Source organism: Pinus tabuliformis, chromosome 4_2 (assembly GCF_031772625.1).
Source record: "Pinus tabuliformis cultivar Carrire ecotype Pingquan chromosome 4_2, CPIR1, whole genome shotgun sequence".
Taxonomy (NCBI): Eukaryota; Viridiplantae; Streptophyta; class Pinopsida; order Pinales; family Pinaceae; genus Pinus; species Pinus tabuliformis.
Genome location: NC_142304.1, coordinates 146,182,065 through 146,203,199, shown reverse-complemented (window position 1 = coordinate 146,203,199; position 21,135 = coordinate 146,182,065).

Below are 21,135 nucleotides of genomic sequence, written 5' to 3'. Positions count from 1 at the left end.
CTTGTCCAAACTCGCTCAGTGCAGGTAGCCTTCTTTGCAGTTGACATTCAATGCAGGTAGACAGTGGAGCAGTTGACATTCAGCGCAGATGCTCAGTGGAGCAGTTGACATGATCCAGAATTGCCTTTTTTTTTAGTGTTTTCAGGTGGAGAACTTTTGTTAAGTGCTGTGGTTTGCTGGCCTTGTTCCTCTAGGGGTAGGAAAAACATGTTTAGGGACTTTGGATCCCTTGATTATTGACATTTCATGCTCAGTGATGCAAGGCACAAAAATGTCTATAACAGTTTCCCCCTAAAGTATCAGGCCGTTTATCGGGTGAAATGCTTTATCCAGGAGGGTCCGAAGTTCATCCATCTGCTGGGAGGAGACCTGTAATAAAATACAATACAATACATTATGATTCATACTGCTTTCATGATCTAGCTGAGGCGGGCATTCCCATGCTCAGCTTTATAAATTCATTTTTGTACATGGAACAGATGGTCGTCTGATGGTAGACTGATAATTTTGGTGAAAATTATCATCCTTTGAGTAGGATGATCATCTGCTGCAATGATGTACATGTCAAATGTCTTTATCTTTCCTGAATATATATCGCAGCCCGGATGGATGAAACTAGATCCGGGGTCTTCAAACTCGTTTGATCTTCACTCTAAGTACAAGTCGATCCATGCGAGAATTGCGCTGAAGTTGAACATGGAAAGACATCGCTTGATTACCGGTCAATGATGTAAACCGTTAACAAGCGCGAGAGGAATCACCGATAATGATAATGACCCTCAAGGTACTGCAGTACAATTCACGTGGTGTGAATAAAGGACTTGGCGTCGAACACCACGCAAAATCTTCTGGTCGAAGGTCATTGATGTATACCTGTCGCCGGAAGTGAGAAACTTGCCATTGAGGCATGCAAGCTTCAAAGTACTGAAGGGGTTGTTCCTAGATCAACTCCTTGGATAATGAGCTGATGTCGACAAGGAGCGATCCGTCAAAGGAGGGCCTTAATGAATCCCACATCAGTGACACGGAATGGAGCTAATGATTTTAATGGAGGTGAAAACAATCTGTGACATATGATTCAGGGTGGCGGTCATGAATGGATGAAGGATAATGTATGGCAGTGGATGGGACCCGGTTGACTCTTTCTGAACGACTTCTCTTGAACATATGGCGACACTGATGCGATGGATCGGTAGCATTACCCCAAATATGGATGGTATGGCAAGACCATGGTGATGTGACCGGTGAATGAAACGACCCAACCCGAATGTGATACGGAGGAAAAGTGTCATGTTCAAGAGCGACCTGCTACCATCAAAGTTTTCTTGATCTTTCCCAATTTTTCCCCAGTCATTGCTGACCAGTACCTCTTTATTTTTGTCAAGCTTGAGGAGGATAACATATGCTTGTTCTATAACCTGCCCTTCGGGCAAGCCCATTGCTATGTTTTAACGAGCTTAGCGATAGTGAAACTCGTTCTCGTCTAAAGACAAGTTTGTCGCTATTTAATCATTTTAACGAGTCTAACGACAAGGATAACTCAGTCCTTTTCATTTTTAGAGAGTCTGAAAAGGTACATAAAGTCAACTCCAAAATTCCTTTTTCGTCATCTAATCCCTTAAGTCCGAAAAAGTATAAAACAATACAAAAGGGATGAGTTTTCGATATCTTTAACGAGCCGAACAAAACAAGCGCTCGATCTTTTTGTGCAATAATCCCTCAGGTCCAAAAAGATTAAAATCTAGAGGAGGGATAGCTCTTCCGGTCCTTTAACGAGCTGGAAGGCCAAAACTCGGCAATCTTTTCATATTTTACGAGTCAGTTGAAAAGAGCTTAAAGAAGACTCGTCTTTTGAGGAACGAGTGATAAACAGGGATAGCAACTGATTCCAGGTACAGGTTGGAATTTTCCAATCACGGCAGTGTCACAAGGATGGCTAGGTGAAATCACTCTTCGCAGCTGTTCCTCAAAATGGGTAAACAATCATATGGAGGTGAACGATCGGCCAAATGAAAGTGGAGGTGGCAAGTGCAAACACGACCAAGGCTTTTATGGCTGATAAATTTACGATCACAGTAGTTATTTACCGGAATAGGTTCATTTTTTAGTTAAAAATGAGCTTAAACTCTGGAGGAAACATTGCTCACTGCTTATATTTATTTTTTAACGAGCATGAAGACCGCGTTAAAACTGCTCGGATCTTCCATTTATTTTTTAACGAGCATGAACTTTATGCTAAAACTGCTCGATTACCCAGTCATTTGATAAGAGTGTCTCATCAAGATTCTATTTTTTTCTAGAGCTTCATCTCACTAAGCTTTGCTCTTGATCCTTTCTTATGCAAGCTCGGAAACAGCTAATCCTACGAGTTTAAAGGGTTAGACCTACAGGTTTAAAGGGAGGACCTAAAAATTTAAAAAATAAATAGTCGCCCCTTGCTTGCACTCCAAAAGGTTTGCATGCCCCCAAGTATAAAACAGAGTTTCAAGGTTACCTCTACTTACCCTCCGCCAAAACATTTGTTTTAATCGAGAGAGGCTTACCTCTTTCAGGTTACCCAAAGATTGTCTCGTTAATCTTTCAAACAAAACATTTCCTCGATATATCTACCGAAATCGACAAGGGTGAATGACTGGTGCCAAACACATAACTTTGACAAAAGAATCCTATTCTAGAACAACCCCTCTTCCATCCACGGACGGGGTACGGACTAGTCATATTCTCCCGCGGAAACCTATCCTATACCCAAAGTTTCCCCGCCGAAGCAGGCCAGGATGCATGCCCCCTGGGTTCCAGTCATATCCTCCCAGATTACTCGCGCTCATCAGGAGGACGGACCGTGGGTTGAGACACTTCTTGCATGAATAGACCATTTAGGGATGGCACATGACTATTTTCGATGTGTGATCCGGGAAACGAAAGTTGGTCCACGAGCTTGACCATTCTTCCTTCATGCGGAAAACACATTACTCTAAAGAGTGAGGAGACCACAGCTCCCATGCAATATATATAGTCTCGTCCAAGGAGTAGGTTATAATCCAAGGGTCCTTGAACGACCATCACGTTCATTTGAACGGTCTTCCCTTTCAATGTTATAGGCACATTGGGGAGGATCCCTAAAGGTCGACTGGTTCCTTTATCAAAACCTGATAGATTTCTCATCTCAGGTAAAAGCGCCAGTGAACCAAGCGCTTTCCAAGCAATAGAGGAAAGGATACTCACAGATGCCCCCTCATCAATGATAGTGCCAGCCATTACCATTCTGTATATTTGACAAATAATTCTGAATGGCACACTGGCTGGCAACCGGGGTCTGCCTAGTTGGTTCCAATCAAAGGACACAACCAGGTTGCTTGGTTGTGGGACCGAATATACGGCCGGATAGCGCTCTGATGAACTTCCTTCCTACGACAAAGGAATGGTGGCATTGCCCCCCTGATCATCAGAGTCAGTGCTGATGAAGAGAACCTGGACGGTGTCGTCTGTATTCTCCTCTGTGATGGTGTCATTCGAAGATGGAGCCTCTCAAGGCAAACCCGGGTCAACTGCCGTATCAACCTTTTGACTTTCGTCAGGCATGGATCCAGACGGTTCTTCTTCAATGACAGGTGTTTCGGCTGACCATCTAAGTGGCTCAGCCGGATTCTCAACTAGTGAGGGACTTGGCAGGAGTCTTTGATATCCAGGAGGAAGATTCGCTCGTAAAATCGGGCGATCTTCCAGAACTCTTTTTGCCTCGTCTAAGAAGGGACAACGGTGGATGGCGTGATCGCCTTCACACAGTCTGCAGGGAATTTTAACTTTCCCATTCTGTCTTGGAGCTTCACTCCCACTAGTTGACGGTGAGCAGTCGACATGGCTATCAGAGGTCGATGCTCCCGAATTGTGCAAACGGGGGGACCAGTCTCTTAGTATCCGTGGGATACAGGGACAATCTCTATGGAAGTGGTCTCCCCTGCATATGATGCATGGCGATTTAGGCCTTACGAGTGCGGTGTGTGGATTTTTGTTAGATGACACTTGTTTGCCCCCAGTCGCCTTAGGCTCCTTCTTCTTCTTTTCTTTCTTCTTCTTCTCCTTCTTCTCCTTAGGAACCCGATTTTTTGATCGACCAGTTCCATCAAGCGAAGAGGAAGGAGGGGAGGAAGATGAAGTGGAAGGCTGGGAGGAAACTCTTGTCTGATCTAACTGTTGACTCGACTGTTCAGGAGTGGTGGTATTCTGAACGACATTGGTCGAAAAGAGCCAAACTGGTAGGCCAATTGTCAGTCCTGGAAGCGACAATGTGGCCATGTGGGGCGCACCAACATCTCCCCAAGAGGAGAAGGGACTAGGATTTCCACCCAAGGGAACTCCTTGGTTGGTGTGCTCCATCTTTTCAACCTGAAGATCAACGCAGGATTAAAGGGTGATTGTTCCGTTTAAAATAAATTGTTAACGACGCTTTTAGACACAACTTGCTTTTTCAGTTTTAAAGAGTCGAGAAAAAGCTAAAGATGACTCTAGTCTCCTTCAATGTTTTAACGAGCCCGAAGTGACAAATGCTCGGATGGACTTTTTCTGTTATAGAGTCTGAAAAAGGTCAAAAGAAACTGCTCTGGAGATCTAGGCAAAGGGTGTGCCAAACCTTTCACAAAACCACAGAATACGTTTTACGGTACGGGTGGTCGATCTTCGTGAATGCTGTGTTCACTGCATTGCGATCAGTAGGGCGGTCGACACGGCTTCCTAAGGATAAAAGATATATGCCTATAGGGGTCTCCCAATATATACACGACGGTACGTGGGAGCACAATCCGTATTAGCGCCACCGACTCTCAGGAGGAATCACCCACCTTCTTCGAGATCGACAGTCACTATGTTTAACGACGCCGGAACACGTCTCTAGCCTAGACCTCTATGTTGTGCGTTATGTTACAAAGCGTTGTTAGGTTCATTCAGTTTATTTTAGGTTGATCTTTTTAAAGTTTGCCTTTCAAGGTTCACCACGAGATGTATGATACAAATTCCTAAATGCAGTCTAAGATGATAAGCAAGCTTTACAATCTTTCAACTTTGAAAATCCTAGCTACTAAGGGAAAAGAGAGCGACTATCTTTTCTCAAAGAGCAATCAGCACACTCTAATGCACTTTCCCTAAATCCAACAAGCAAACTTATCAAATGCAAAATGCACAATGCAGGTGTTTGTTTTCACTTTCTTAGTATAAATGCCTACAAAGAAATCTTTTTGTACAATTTTGAATTTGCTTTTACAATGATCAAAATAAACGAGTTCACTTTCTTCGAAATCAACAAGGGTAGAAGAGATTACAATCACTTTGCGATTTTCGAAATAAAGACTCGTTTTGATACTTTGAAAAGAACAAATTCAAACCAATAAGCAAAAGTAACAGTATAATCAATCTGAACAAACAGCCAAAGAACTCTCTTCTAAGATCACTTTCAATCAGATCTGAATCAAAGGCTACAGAAAGACTACTTTACTCATGCAAAGGAAGACTGTAAATGATGCCACAAACACATAAAAACATTCACAATCTTTTTGTACAAAAATTGGGGCGGAATTCAGGCAAAGAAAAGGGTTATCAGACCAGCACCTATACTTGGTTAAAGGCTGCAAAAACAGAGATCAAAACAGGGCAAAAAAGGACAAAGAACCCCAGTTGCACAAGGCCACACTGGTTCAGCGCAGGTCCAACACTGTCAGTTTGACATTCAGCGCAGGTAGCCCCTTCGGGACCTGCGTTGAAATGCAGACTGCCTTCACAGTGCCTGCGCTGAAGAGAGAAACTCTCGTTTCTCTGGGTTTCTGGGTCACAAAATGCTCAAAAATCAACTGTTTCAGGCCAAATCAGAAACACAAGCAAGGTATAAACAGAGGGATGCTTTGATAGGGTACTAAAGACTATCACAAGGATCAATCAAATCATTTGTGGATCTAGTTTAAATCATAGACAAGTCCAACATACTGGATCAAAACAACAACTTTTACTTTGCATCCGGGAAAGATGCAGTTCAATAGTAGCTGTCAAGTCTATGAAGTAAACAAATGACGGAAACACAAATGAAATGAATAAACAAGTTCATCCCCAGCGGAGTCGCCAATTTGTTTGTGGGGAAAAATGCCTATTTAGGACGATCCTATCCACCTAAGGTGTGACAGCGCCTTAGCAACAAATGAATACAGCTATCATGACTTCTTCCTTTATGAAATATGAAAGAGAGGAGATCGGCGGACTTACCGTTATCTTCCGGTTGTCCCTCGAACTAGATCCTCTTCTCTTTGTGTGTCCACAGCTACTTGCCTCCTCGCTCGATCAAGAGAACAGCTACTTGAATCCCACGAGATCACAAGAGAACAACTACCTGTGACAAGAGAGCAACTACTTGCAACAAGAGAAGAACACAATACAAAGGCAAATATACATATTCATAAATGATTCAGGATTAGAAGTAAATCAAATATACTAATGCAATTACACAAAATACACCAGCATATAGGAAAGAATCAAGATAGCTTTATTGAAAGTAACAGTGTTCAGGAAGAGATACAACCCATAGGGCTCCAACCCAGCATCTCCTTCCCAGCAGAATGGACTTCCTTCTTCAGCTCCTTTCAAAGCATAACACACCCAATATTTCTAGCCACAAACCAACAGCAATTATTTGCAAATACTAAATTCCAGCCTCCCTAGACCTCATGAGAGAGATCTATATATAGGAGTTTTGGAGAAAGGATGAGTCAGCTTGAGGCTGGTATGAAGCTGACTAGTGTCCTCTCCCACTTCAGTTCTTGAGTCCACTTGGAGGTTCTTGCTTCCACTTGGAGATCTGGAACCTCTTACTCATCACCAGTCGAATTCCCTGATCCAAGTGTCATTTTGGAAGCTTCCTGGGCATTGACACCTTGAGGAATGACTCTGCCACTTGTCCAAACTCACTCAGCGCAGGTAGCCTTCTTTGCAGTTGACATTCAATGCAGGTAGACAGTGGAGCAGTTGACATTCAGCGCAGATGCTCAGTGGAGCAGTTGACATGATCCAGAATTGCCTTGTTTTTGAGTGTTTTCAGGTGGAGAACTTTTGTTAAGTGCTGTGGTTTGCTAGCCTTGTTCCTCTAGGGGTAGGAACAACATGTTTAGGGACTTTGGATCCCTTGATTATTGACATTTCATGCTCAGTGATGCAAGGCACAAAAATGTATATAACAAAAAAGGTGATGGAATTAAGAGTAAATACATACCCATTTCATAACTCAACAACACCTACGCAAAATATTCATATGATGAGAGCAGAGGCTCGCAAAGAAGAGCCTAGTATTAATATCGTAACGCGAAGTGGTATTGCCACAGGAGAAGATAAAGGAAAGCAGCTGAAAATGAAGGATGGGTATGCAAGGCTATTGAGAAGGAACTTGGATTTGATCTAAACTAGGCTAAGTAAACCTTTATCGAAGAAAAAAAATCTTCATTGAGGCTTCTACCTCTGAAATTTAGGAGAAGTTGGGTGGAACTAACGAAGCCCAGGACATAGATCCTTCACTATTACCTACCTTTCTAAAGACCTATATGAAGCTGTTACGGGATAGAAAGGTGGTAGAAGGGCTCCAAGATTTGATTGATAATTGTATAGGTAAGGTAAATCCTCCACCAAAATAGCGCACTGTATGAAAAGTGGGAAAAATAAAGAAATGAACAGGTCTCAAAATGAGGCTAACTACGCAGATTAGAGAATACGAAATAGATAAGGTAATTCTCGATCTAGGATCTAATGTGAATTTTATACCAATGAAAACTTGGGAAAAAATGGGGATACTTGCACTGCATTTGTCTCCTATCCAGCTATGCATGGTCAGTCAATAGAAAATCATTCTTATGGGGCACATGTATGGGGTTACGATGGATATTGAAGGAGCAAGCACCTTGGCTTATTTTGAAGTAATCGAGATAGTGGACGATAGTAATCCTTACCTTGCGTTATTGGGCATTGATTGGGCCTTTGAAATGGATGCAATCATTAATCTTAAGAAGTATATGATGAAATTTGAGAGAAAGGTGCTCTAAGTTATTGTTCCATTAGATCCAAATGAAGGTGCACGATACATAGAACCAGTCCTTGATTATGAAGAATAAGACGATCTAGACCAGATATATAAGATCAGTGCCTGAGATGAGGACTAGATCAATCCTACAATAGATGACGAATTACATGGGATAAAGATAGCTTCTGCACCTTAAATTCTGATGAAGAGCTTGAGCATTGGCATAAAAATTACATGAAGTCTCCTCATTGCGCTGCAACATGTTGACAAAATCACTTCGTTGTGTATCTATGAAGGTACGAAATCTACCTCACTATGATGGTTTAGATGATTTTAATTTGTTTTTGGATAAGTTTGAAAAGGAGGTGCAAGAAGAACATCGCTTCTAGGCACTAGATCTGGTGTTGTGCGTTACACGTGCACACTGGTGGAGTATGCATAAGGACAAATTTGTTGACTGGAAGGAATATTGGCAAATGATGAAGCTGAGGTTTGGGTATGGAAATATTCGTATGACATAGAAATACACTAAAAAAAATGATACAGCAAGCATTTGGCGAGGTGGACTAAAGCTTGGGGAGAGGAACCTCAACCTGAATGGGTGCACATATTTTGTCATACTTTGGATACCATTCCGATGAACTGGTACCTGGAAACTGAGTTGTGCCATGGGACGGTCGAGTGGGATATCCTCAAGGAAATTTTTCTATTGACCTTCAGCTTTGAGGATGGATTTGAATGTATTGATGAAGCGCTCCAAGAAATTAAGGTTGCAATCTTTCGAATGCCTGAGGAACTGGTAGAATGGGTTCAACTAGACTAGAATATGAAGTTGCACCATGCGCTGGAATGTTATAACGTGATCATAGAATAAGAAGAAGATCACCCTAGAAATATAAAAAATTCCAGAGTCTAAGGGACAATGCAAGGTTGAAGGACCCAAAGCAGCAATCCCTGACATAGAAAATCCTTTGAAGACTAGATAGGTAAACATTAGATCGGACGCATAGCTGAAGTTTGTGAAGATAGGTGATTATTGGGATGAGGATACAGTTGATAAGCTCATGGAACTGTTGTGCAAATACCAAGACTTGTTTCCCACCAAATTCTCAGATCTAAGAGGGATGGTAGGGGACCTGGGTGTGATGAAGATTACTTTGAAGCCAGACGCGAAGCCTGTAAAACAGTGACCCTACCATTTGAATCCAAAATATAAGGAAAAGGTGTGCAAGGAGTTGGAAAAAATGCTAGAGGCTGGGATCATTGAACCTTTGAGGAATTAGACTGGGTAAGTCCTATGGAAGTCCAAGAAAAGAAGAAATAGGATGAAATATGGATATGCATAGATCTGAGAAAGCTCAATGACACATGCGTCCATGACTCGTTCCCAACGCCATTGACAGATGAATTCCTAAAGAATGTTGGAGGGAAGGAAGCCTATTCATTCACTGATGGGTTATTGGGATACCATCATATCAAGATTGTGTCGGAGGATCGTAGCAAGACCACCTTCGCGATGGAATGGGGATGTTTTCAATACACAGTAATTCCAGTTGGATTGAAGAATGTTCTTGCGATCTTCTCATGGGTAGTAATTGCAAATTTTAAGGAATTTATCCATAATCTCTTAGAATTTTACTTTGATGACTAGACTATATTTGTTTGGTAAAGTGCCACGTTGAAAGTCTGTGCCTCATGTTGGACACTTGTCACAGACATCATATTTCCTTGAATTTGAAGAAATGCATCTTATGTGTTCTTATGGAATATTGCTAGGTCATGTGGTTTTCAAGAAGGGATTGATGGTAGACCCTACAAAGATAGTTGTTATTGTCATTTTGGAGGCCCTGAAGAACATAAAATAGTTGTGCACAACATTGGGCCATACTTGGTATTATAGAAAGTTTATCAAGGCATATGCGCAAGTCACTGTGCCAATGGAGAAACTATTGAAGAAAGACACGACATTCTGTTGGGATGAAGAGTGTTAGAACAGTTTAGACATTCTGAAGGAGAAAATGGTCACTATGCCCATTCTGGTTTTTCTGGAATAGAGAAAAGAGTTTCATGTTCATGTGGACACTTCTTGTATTGCGCTAAGTGAAGTGTTGACCCAACCAAGTGAAGGTGATATTGATCATTATATATCATTTGCAAGTAGGAAATTGTCCAAAGCGAAGAAGAACTACTTGATTACAGAGTGCGAAGCACTAACAATGGTGTACGCGCTAAAGAAATTCTGACAATATATGTTAGGCGCGCACTTCAAGATTTATACAGACCATTCTACTCTAAAATACCTAGTCAATAAGCCTAGTTGGGGGGGGATTGTAGATGGTTGTTGCTATTTCATGAGTACGATTTTGAGGTGATTGTGAAGGTTGGACAATTGAATGTTGGTCCTAATCACCTATCCTAGATTGAGACTAGTGATGAACCTACTAGTTTGGAAGAAGGGTTGTTGGATGCGCAGCTCTTTGTTTTTCATGTCGCAGATGATCAATTTGTTGATATAATCCACTTTTTAACAACTGGCACAACCCCAGAAGGATATTCTACACGGCAGAAAAAGGATTTGGTGGTTCACATAGTTAATTTCTCTGTGATCATTGGAAACTTGTATAAAATGGGTTGCGATGAGATACTATGCTGATATGTCCCAGAATTTCAACGACCAAGCATCCTCATAGAAGCATATGGCGGAGTAGCGAGAGGCCACTATACAAGAAGAGTGACCGTGCAGGACTTTGGTGGCCAACGGTACATAAGGATGCAAAATAATATTTTAGGGCGTGTGATGCTTACTAAAGGACAAGGAGACCATCGTGGAGGGAAAATTTTCTCTTAAATCCACAAATAACTTTGTAGGTGTTTGATAAGTGGGTGATTGATTTTGTGGGTTTGATCCAACCACCACGGAAAAAGACTGCAGCACAATATATTATTACAACAACTGAATACTTGACGTGATGGGAGGAAGCACAACTGGTAAAGGACTGTAGTGCAACTAATGCTACGAAGTTTATTTTTGAGTTTATTTTGACCCACTTTGGCTACCCTAAGATATTAATGCATGATAGGGGCACTCACTTCTTAAACGATATGATTTTCATGATTCTTGAAGAATTCCAGGTTTATCATCAAAAGGGTACACCCTACCACCCTCAAGCTAATGGTATAGTATAAGTTTTCAATAAAATCCTGGAAAATGCTTTAACGAAGATTTGCAACGCGAAGTGGAATGACAGGGATGTGCGCATACCAGCAGTCCTGTGGGTGTATAGAACCACTTATAAAAATCTGATAGGCCAAACCCCTTTCAGGTTGGTCTATGGGCAGGAGGATTTGATGCCCATGGAATATATTGTGTCAAATCTGCGAATTGTAGTACTAATCACGAGACTATGGAAGAAAACCTCGCGCAGCTAATGGAATTGGAAGAGGATCGATTTTTAGCAGGATTTCACCAATAGGTGCAAAAGAAGCACAACAAGGCATGTTATGATAGATATATAAAGAAACACACCTTCTTGGTTAATGATTTGGTCTTATTATATGACAGAAAGTTTACAAAATTTCCTGGAAAGTTTCAAATGCATTGGGTTGGACCCAATGTGGTAAAGGAAATTACAGATGGTGACGTAGTTCAGCTCATGAATTTGAATGGAAAATTGTTTCAAGGTAGAGTCAATGGTAGTCGATTGAATTTGTACAAGGGTGATCCCACCCTTCGGCAATAACTATATGATGGAAAAATAGTCTTAGTACTCCAAGCAGCTTCAAAAAGTTGGCATGACCAACTTTCACAGATCAAGGATATAGGCATCAACCTCGCGTTCCTCCTTATCTAGACTCTACATAAGCTACACCAAGGCGTTTCGGATGAACCAAGGGTTAAGGAGTAGCGTATGCTACTGGTCATTAATGAAGTTAAGACCAATAACCAGTAGATATTTCAAGAAAAGGTGCAAGCGTTGAAAGAGGAGGGATAATTTTCCACATGCAGCCAAAACTTAGAAGCATTTATTACACAGGCATGTAATGCACTGCCTGAACTCAACATTGCAGCAGATGTAGAATCAATAGAAAAGATCCAAAAGCTAGTTGTGGTGGTCAATCAGTCTAAGGATGAAATCAGTCGAGTTTGATTTGAGCTACAACTTCAGATTTCGTAGTTGCAATTAAATTGCAGCCGACAACTCCGCCAAAGGTTTGGGAGCAGCACGAAGCAGCTATCAAGGAGGGAATGGCCACACTAGATACAACAGTCAAGGATTGCACATAATTATTTGAGAAGGCCATGGAGCTCTGGAAATCTCTGCAGGAGGACCCCACTTTACAGAAGATCGACACTGACCTTAGAGAAAAACAATAGCAATTTGATGAGATAAGGTTGACTGCGCACAGTTTGGCATCAATACAACGGTTCATGCGGTTACACGAAGGAAAGTAGCTACAGAATGAAATTGATGAGCTGAGTTGAAAAGAGGCCATTCTTAGGGCTAGAACCCAGCCTTGGATATAGGAAGCTAGCCAACTCACTATGTCAGTGAAAAGTGTTAAAGGGTATACAACAGACTCACAGGAAAATGGGCCTTGCGGTGGAGGGACCCACTACAGAGAAATTTGTTGAGGAAGTGCAACAGGTAGCTATGTAGGGAATAGTTGATCTGCAGGTTCTAAAGTTGGAGTTTTGTGAACTCTAAGCCAATATTGAAGCACAAGCTGAGTGACTCGAGGACAATTCAAATTGTGTTTGGGGGTTGTTAGGATGGGGTCCTTGGGGCTAAATTTTGGTAAATTTTGTAAGTCCTTTTTGTAAATATGTAAAGTCTCCACGATTTTTGGAAGCAGAGCACGAAGATAGTAAGAGTTAAAGGGGATTTAGTCCCTTAGGTGGGTAAGTGATAGGAAGGTTTTGAGGCCTACCCATGGTCCGTGGACCATGGCATTCTAAAAGTAATGGCTATAAATAGAAGAGTCGTAGCAAGTCTAGAAAGTGACTAATAGATAGAAATCATTGTAAGGGAAAGTAAGCGAAGGTAGGAAAATTCTATTTCCTGTACTTAGGCGAAGGGGAAGGCTCATGCTACTGAGTATGCGAAGACCTTGGTAAGTTCACAGGTTGAGTGTGTGGGCCCCTACAACTAAGTGCGCAGGGAAAAAGAGTCTATACTTGAACGATTATATCTAATAAATATTGTTTTGATCCAATATTTGTGCATCTATGTATTTATTCTTACTTTTGCATTTTTTTTTGTATTTTCACTCTGTATTGTAATTTATATGAATAAATGCTTATCTTGTGCATGAAAGTGGTAGATTAGTACAATTTATACATGCCATAAATAATTAAAGGCCTTTGGGAAGATCTAGATGTTGTTTAAGTGAATTATGGTAATTATCTATTTCAAAAGGGTTAGGGCTCATGAAGACAGAACTAAGCCCTAGGAGCCTCAGGAACCTATCACACAGACCTCTAGATGCAAAAGTTGGTTTTTTCATTCCCCAATATTTCTTTGGTTGAGACTGCAGCTTACGCTACATGGATTGTTTCCGAAAGGGCCAACAGTTAGGTTTTGTTGGTTGGCACAATTAAATTTGAACCTGGGTCAGGCCCCATCAAGCCAACACATCCTCTTTCCTACAACTCCCTGCTAGAGGAGTGTCCATGGGTTTTCTACTCTCCATGTGGAACTTCTTTAGTATCTCATTGGCATACTTGCCCTCAGAGACAAACAGTTCCCCATCTCCTTTCCATACTTCCAAACCAAGGAAATATTGCATGAGTCCCATGTCCTTCATCTTAAATTCTCTTTCAATATCCTCTTTGAAATATTTTATCAACTTCTCATCACCAGTTAAAATCAAAGAATTGTCATATAATACTATAATCAACAATTTACCTTCAACAACAATATGGTAAAGGTTTGCATCTGCTTCACTTTTGGTGAAGCCCAACCTGGTGAAATAGTTGTTGATACTTGTGTAGAAAGCACAAGGTGCTTGTTTCAATCTATACAATGCTCACTTGAGTCTCCACAGATGTGACTCTCTATCGAAGGCATCAAATCCTTTTTTTTGTTCAATGTACACCACCTCCTCAATCACTCCGTTGAGGAATTTTTTCCTCACATCCATCTGATGGATCTTCCATCCCATCTACACTACAAGTGCTAGAATTGATCTGATAGAAGAGTACCTTGCTACTAGAGAAAAAGTCTCCTTGTAATCAATTCAATCCACCTAAGAGAACTGCTTGGCCACAAATATGGCCTTATGTTTCTTGATGCTTCGATCTGCTTCTTGCTTCACCTTGTAGATCCACCTCGATCCTACCACTGCCATGTTCTTTTGTCTTGGGATAACTTCCCAAAAACTATTTCTGACTATGGAATCATATTCCTCTACCATGAAATCAACCCATATTGGCTTCTGCCCTACTTCCTCGAATGAGGATAGTTCTATCTCAAATAGCTCACTCATCAGATCCATGTACCCAGTGTACTGATATTTTGACCTCCTCTGCCTGTGCTATGATGTGGGTGCTCCTACATTATCTCTAGCATCAAGCAATAATATGTCAGCTTCCCTGGTTTGTTTCCTTCCATCTGTGGATGTCTCTGTGTGAGTGGGTACTTCCACTCTTTTCTCCTCTGCTTTTGGTTGCTCCACAACATCTTGAGGTTCTTCCTTTGGAGCCAAAATATCCTCATATGCATGTAACTAAAGCTCCATATCAAGGGAACATATCATGGCCTTGTCTTCGTCGAACTTCACATCTCTACGAAAAACTTTCATCCTATGAGATAGAAGGTACACCTAATAGTCGTGAGGTTTATCAGTGTACCCCAAAAATATGCACAACTTAACTGTCGCATCTATAGTTTTCCTTGCATCCTTGGAAACATGACAGTAAACTAATGAATCAAAGATCATAAAGTGTGACACATCTAGTTTCTTCCCTGAAAAAGGTTCTTTTGGTGTACTCATCCCTAGAATCCAATGAGGACTCTTGTTCTGCACATTTACAACAGTGTTGCATGCATCAACCCACAAGTGCAACAGTATGCCCTAATCATGCAAAATCGCCCATGCATCTCCCACAATACTTTTTTTCTTCCTCTTAGCTACCCCATTTTGCTGTGGGTTATGGGGTTCTATTAACTCCCATCGAATGCCTTCTTTTGCACAAAAGTTCTTGAACGCATTCAAAACATATTCACCACCCTTATCACTTCTGAAAGCCTTCACTTTCCTACTAGTGTCTTTCTCAATAAGTTCTTTAAATTCACAAAATTTGGAGAATGGTTGGTCTTTCTTTTGCATAAATAAAATCCAACACTTACGTGAGAAATCATATACAAATATAACATAATACCTTTATGGGAGCCTTTGAGTCCTAATTTGGCTTTACCCTAAGGGAGAGGAAGTCTTGTACTTTGGATCAACTCCAAGTTGATGCTCTTGAGGTGGAAGAAAATTTCACCTCGACAGGGAAGTCAAGAGGAAAGAATGAACCTACTGAGAAGAAAAAGGGGAAACAAGAAACTTCCTCCTCTGGTCAAGCTAAAGAATTACCAAATCTTAAGTGGGAGGAAATGGAAAAACTCATTAAGAGTTTATCTCATAAGGTGATGAAACTAGAGCTTGAGAACAAGAGTCTCTCAAAACAGAATGCTCAAGGTAACAACCGAGGTTATAACTAACAATATAGAATACCACTGTTGCAGATACTTCAAAGGGAAAGAAAATATCAACTTGATCAGATCCCTCCTCCTCTATATATAGAAGATGATCCAGATGAGAAACTAATGGATACACATGAGATGCAGGGAAACTTGTATTCCTCCTTCTCTGAAGAGGAATAGGAAAACATGGCTCACCATGAGATGTGCCATGATAGAGAAGCAACAGTAAATGAGGAAGACATAGGGGATTATTGTAATAAATTTGTGGATTTCATGCAAGAACAGCTACATCAAAGGTATGATCTCAGATCTTCAAAAAATAGGTCGAGGGAACCTAAACAACAAGAGGAAACTGTTACCCAAGATATTCCCCCAGTGTTAAATAAAGGGAAAGGGAAGTTGAACCCTGACTCATCCAAAGTAAAATTCTACTTAAATAAGGAATGCAATAGCTCTGAGGAACACACAAAAGAGAAGGCACCCATTCTAATAAAAACTATCGATGATAAAGAAAGAGAGGTAGATCTGGGAGGCATAGAAAAGGGCCAGTCTACATTCAATCTTCAGAAGGAACTCAAGAAGGTAAAGATCCATGCTCCCCTAAGTGAACTTCTAAAAGAACCCACTTATAAAGCTCAATTCTCCCATTTCATGCATCCATCCACCTCAATACAGACCCATGATAGTTTAAACCTTCCAGAAGAAAGACCAATGGTTGTTTTTGGACCTCATGTTGAAGAACTTGATTCTTCCACTGCAACGTTGTATGTGACCCTGGTAATTCATGACCACTTACTGCATAATTGTATGTTTGGCTATGTAGCCTCACATAACCTCATGCCCTTAGCCATGATGGAACAACCTAGCTTGCAGATCACCAGACCCTACAAGGATCTATACTCCTTTGACTCTAAGAGGGTCAAATGATTGGGAATGATAAAAGATCTGGTGGTAAAACTGGCTCAGATCCCTATGAAGAGCATAGTGATGGACATAGTAGTCGCAAATATTCCCCCTTGATTTGGCATGCTCCTATCTAGGTCTTTGGGTTCCAAGGTGGCAGGCTCTATAAAACTAGATCTAACTTATGCCACTTTTCCCACTTTTGGAGCCAAAGAAAGGAGGTTGTACAGAGAGCCCATATTTGTAAAATCTATGACCCTAGCTAAAGGTTCTAAGAATTCTCCTGTGTATGGAAATCGAAAGTGACCTCTCCTACCTATTACTAGAAGAAGATGAGACCATCTTAGAATAAACACAAGTATATCCAATGGTGAAGTTAGACAACCAACACACAGATAAAAACAAATTATGGATATTATACTTTGATGGAGTGAATTCCAAAGAGGGAAATGGAGCAAGAGAATTGTTGGTATCTCCTGAGGGTAGCTTGATACCACTCTCATTCAAGTTGGAGTTTGAGGCAACCAACAATGTGGCAGAGTATGAAGCATTTCTCCTTGGGCTACAAACAAAAAGGAATATGAATATTGAATGCTTAACTATGCATGGAGACTCCGAGTTGATTATAAAGCAGATCTGAAATCAGTGCCAGGCTAAACACCCCATATTTAGGACTTACTGGAATTAAGTATGGGATTTTATTGATAACTTCTTCCTAGCCTTTAATATCCAATTTATGCCTAGAGAAGGAAATAGAATGGCTAAGTCCCTTGTTATAGCACAAGAAATTTCAAATATCCTCAAAATCCCCTTCTCAGGTATGAGGTGGATGTCAGACACAAACCCTCTATACCTGATAATGTCAAGCACCGGCAGGTATTCAAGGAAGATGAGCAGATCAAACGTTTTATAAAAGTATTTGGGGATTTCATTAGCTCAACTATTAATCAAGGAGAGGAAAAGAGGCAGATCAAGAACCAACTTTGTGGGAAGACACATTGGTTGGACATAAAATTATACAACTAGAAAGGAATACTATTCCTTGTGGGCTAGTCCCATTAGAAATATTATTTAATAAGAATGATGTAGAATTCAAACCAATGGCTTCGGAGATGGATGAATGAGTAGAAGATTGCAATATGGCTTAGAAGATGAACCCCAGATGGTCAGACTATAAAAATGAATCCCCTCACATTATAAACAAACTTATTTAAATCTCTTTAAAATCTATAAGTATGTTTTTGCTTGGTCTTATGAGGATTAAAAAGAATTTGATTTTAACATCATGCAGCATAAGATTCCTTTAAAGGGTGGAATAAAACCATGCAAGAAAAATATCAAGAAGACTAATCTACTCTTACTCCCCTCTATTGAAAAAAAGTGAGGAAACTTCTATAGGCTAAAATCATAGTGTCTTTAAGGTACTCGGAGTGGGTGGCCAACCTAGTCCCAATCCAAAAAAATAATGGAGAAATAAGGTTATGTGTAGGTTTTCGTAACTTAACAGGGCATCTTTGAAAGACAATTACCCATTGCCGAAGATGGATTACATATTACAGAAGGTGGTTGGATCAGTTATAATGTCCATGATGGATGGGTTCTTTGGTTACAACCAAGTGGCAGCCCACCCTGATGATCAGAAGAAGACTGCTTTCACCACCCCTTGGGGAACTTTCATGTATGCTCGCATGCCTTTCGGTCTTATTAATGTAGGGGCCACCTTTTAGAGAGCTATGGATATAGATTTTGTAGGAGAGAAATACAAGTTCATAGTGGTATATTTGGATGATATCACATTCTTCTCTAAGACCAATGAAGAACACATCCTCCACTTGAATCTCACATTTTAGAAATGAAGGAGGTATGGGCTATCTTTAAATCCCAAGAAGTCTCAATTTACCTTGAGTGAGGGGAAGCTACTAAGGCACATAGTAGCACAAGTGAAAATTGAGCCTAAGTGAGTTGAAGCTATCAGTGACATTCCTCTACCCAGAAATAAGAAAGAGGTCCAAGTCTTTTTGGGGAGAATCGATTTCTTGAGAAGGTTCATACCCAACTATGCAGAAATAGTGAAGGGTATTACATATATGCTAAAAAGGAAAATGAAGTCAAATGGAGCCCTAACTCTTGATATTCTTTTACTATAATTAAAGAATATTTTTCGTAAGCATCGATAATATTCAACCTTGACAACTAAACACCTTTCTATATCTTTTATTTTGCTTCTCCACATACTATTGTTGCAGTCCTGCTACAGAAGAATAGAGACGGTTATGAACAATCCATCAACTTCTTCATCCAAGTCTTGAGGGATGCTGAGATGAAATATAACATCTTGGAGAAACAAGCCTATGCTCTAGTCAATGCTTTGAAGGCATTTCAAGTGTATGTGCTACAGTCAGAAATCACAACATTTGTCCCAACAACAGTTGTCAAGGACATCCTTGTGCAAGGATACATTGAAGGAAAAAGGGGTAGGTGGATAGAAAAGATACAGGAATATGAGTTAGACATAAAGCCTACTAAGCTCATAAAATTCCAGGGGTTCGCCAAGATTTGATCATAATCTAACTTCCAAGCTTTGGGAATAAACCTGATAATAAAGGAAGACAGAACAAAAGTTCAGCAGAACAGGATTAAAATAGTAGAGAAAAATATTTGTGCTAAATATGAGGGATCACCATGGTACAAGAATATCATCCATTATCTCTTATTCCTGAGGTTCCCACTATGACTGGATAAATCTAAATATGGGACGCTGAGAGTGTAAGCTCAAAAGTATATCATATCCATGTTACATAGTATTTTGTCACACCTCCTGCACTTCCCTGTCACATACACCAAAGTGCCTGAAACATGACCATCATGCAATGTACTCATCCAGATATGTAGCTCAGATCCTCCTTAAAACACTGAAGGAAAAATTCCTTGAGCTTCCCCTAAAGAAAAGGGCTCTAAAACCCTAATTTGAAGATCATCACTCCCTCGACACTGAAAAGCACGATGGTTGCTAGTTACAATATACTAGGTCTGTGATGCTAGTGCTCTTTTGGCTTGGATACTAGCGTTGATCCCTAAAAGGAAATCTTCCCAAAGAGGACAAGAAGCTTCGTGATCTAGAGGCTTCCAGAATGACGAGCTGGAGGTTGTTCAACATGGATGAGGTCGAGTTCTCTCAACTTGGACCTTTGGTCTTATGCCTATGAGCTACATCCTTGAGATTACGTCCTTCTCCTATCTTTGGAAAGATACTAACTCCTTTTCCCTGCCTATATATTCATCCTCTCCTATTCCCAGATGGTTGGTCTTCGGCTATTTTCACCCTTTTGCTGAGACTGTGCCTACATGCTACTCATTTGGCTTGGAGAAGGAGTGCTTGGAGAGCTTGAGCTTGGACTTGGACATTCACTCAAAGAGAGCTTATTGACATCAAGGCTTGGTTGTATGTTTCCTCCTTTATTCTATTAATATATACAACTACTAGTTCACTTTCCATAAATGTGTGTGTTAATGCATCATTTATCTTAATGCTCCTTGATCTTTTAAGTAGATTACTTTTGATTATGCTATTTTTACTTTTATGTTTTGTTGTGTCTTTATCTGTTATGTAGACATTCAAATGTTGTGAGAAATAGGACCAAACCAGTGGTGCAAGTGATTTGAGTTCTTCAACAAAGGAGGATATTATAGCATCAGAACGAGGTAGGCCATCTTCCTCTTCTTTTATTTTGATTGTAACTTAGAAAAGTGTCTTGTAGATTGTCACATAGGTAGCTAGTCCCACTCATTGGGTTAGAGGGATTGTCTCTGTCCGCATAGAGGATTTCCTAGACAACAAAATGGAGAATCTGTTGGGGATCTTATAACCCTTTCCATCCAATCCTTCACCCTGATTCTATGATGAGTTTGACCGACCATCAGTTTTTTTCTTGTTTGCTTCTCTGTAGCTATTTGCACTTACTCATTATTGCTTGAGGACACTCAGTCTGTTCTAGTCCTGAAGATTTTTTATTTCCCCTTATTTTTCTCTCCCATCACGGACTTAGTCTTAACAGTTGCCCTTTTTCCTATAATAGGTGCAATGATCCCAAAGGATAAGAAAAATTATGGTTTTTCTTTTTGTTCTCAGTCTTTTTGCCCTTTGTCAATTATTTTCTAGTGTGTCTACAATGTATTTGTCTTGGTTGTTATGCTTGTATGACTACAATTGTCTCTTAACTTTGTTAATGTGTGTTTGAAGCTTCATTTCTTTCTAGGGCTTCTAGGTCACCCTCCACTCATTGTTTGGTCTATTTTCCTGAGATTTATTTCTCCCATTCAAGAGTCTTCCTGCAATCAAAACATCTTTTTCAAGTTGCTTTTGTTTCATTGATGTGAAGTTGTTTTCATTAGTGTCAATTTGTGTTTATGCTTTGATGATTGCTTTAGTTCCATTGCCAAACATAGATTACAAATTGTTTTCTTTGGTTGAACCGAAAGAAAGTACTTGTCTTCATTCTT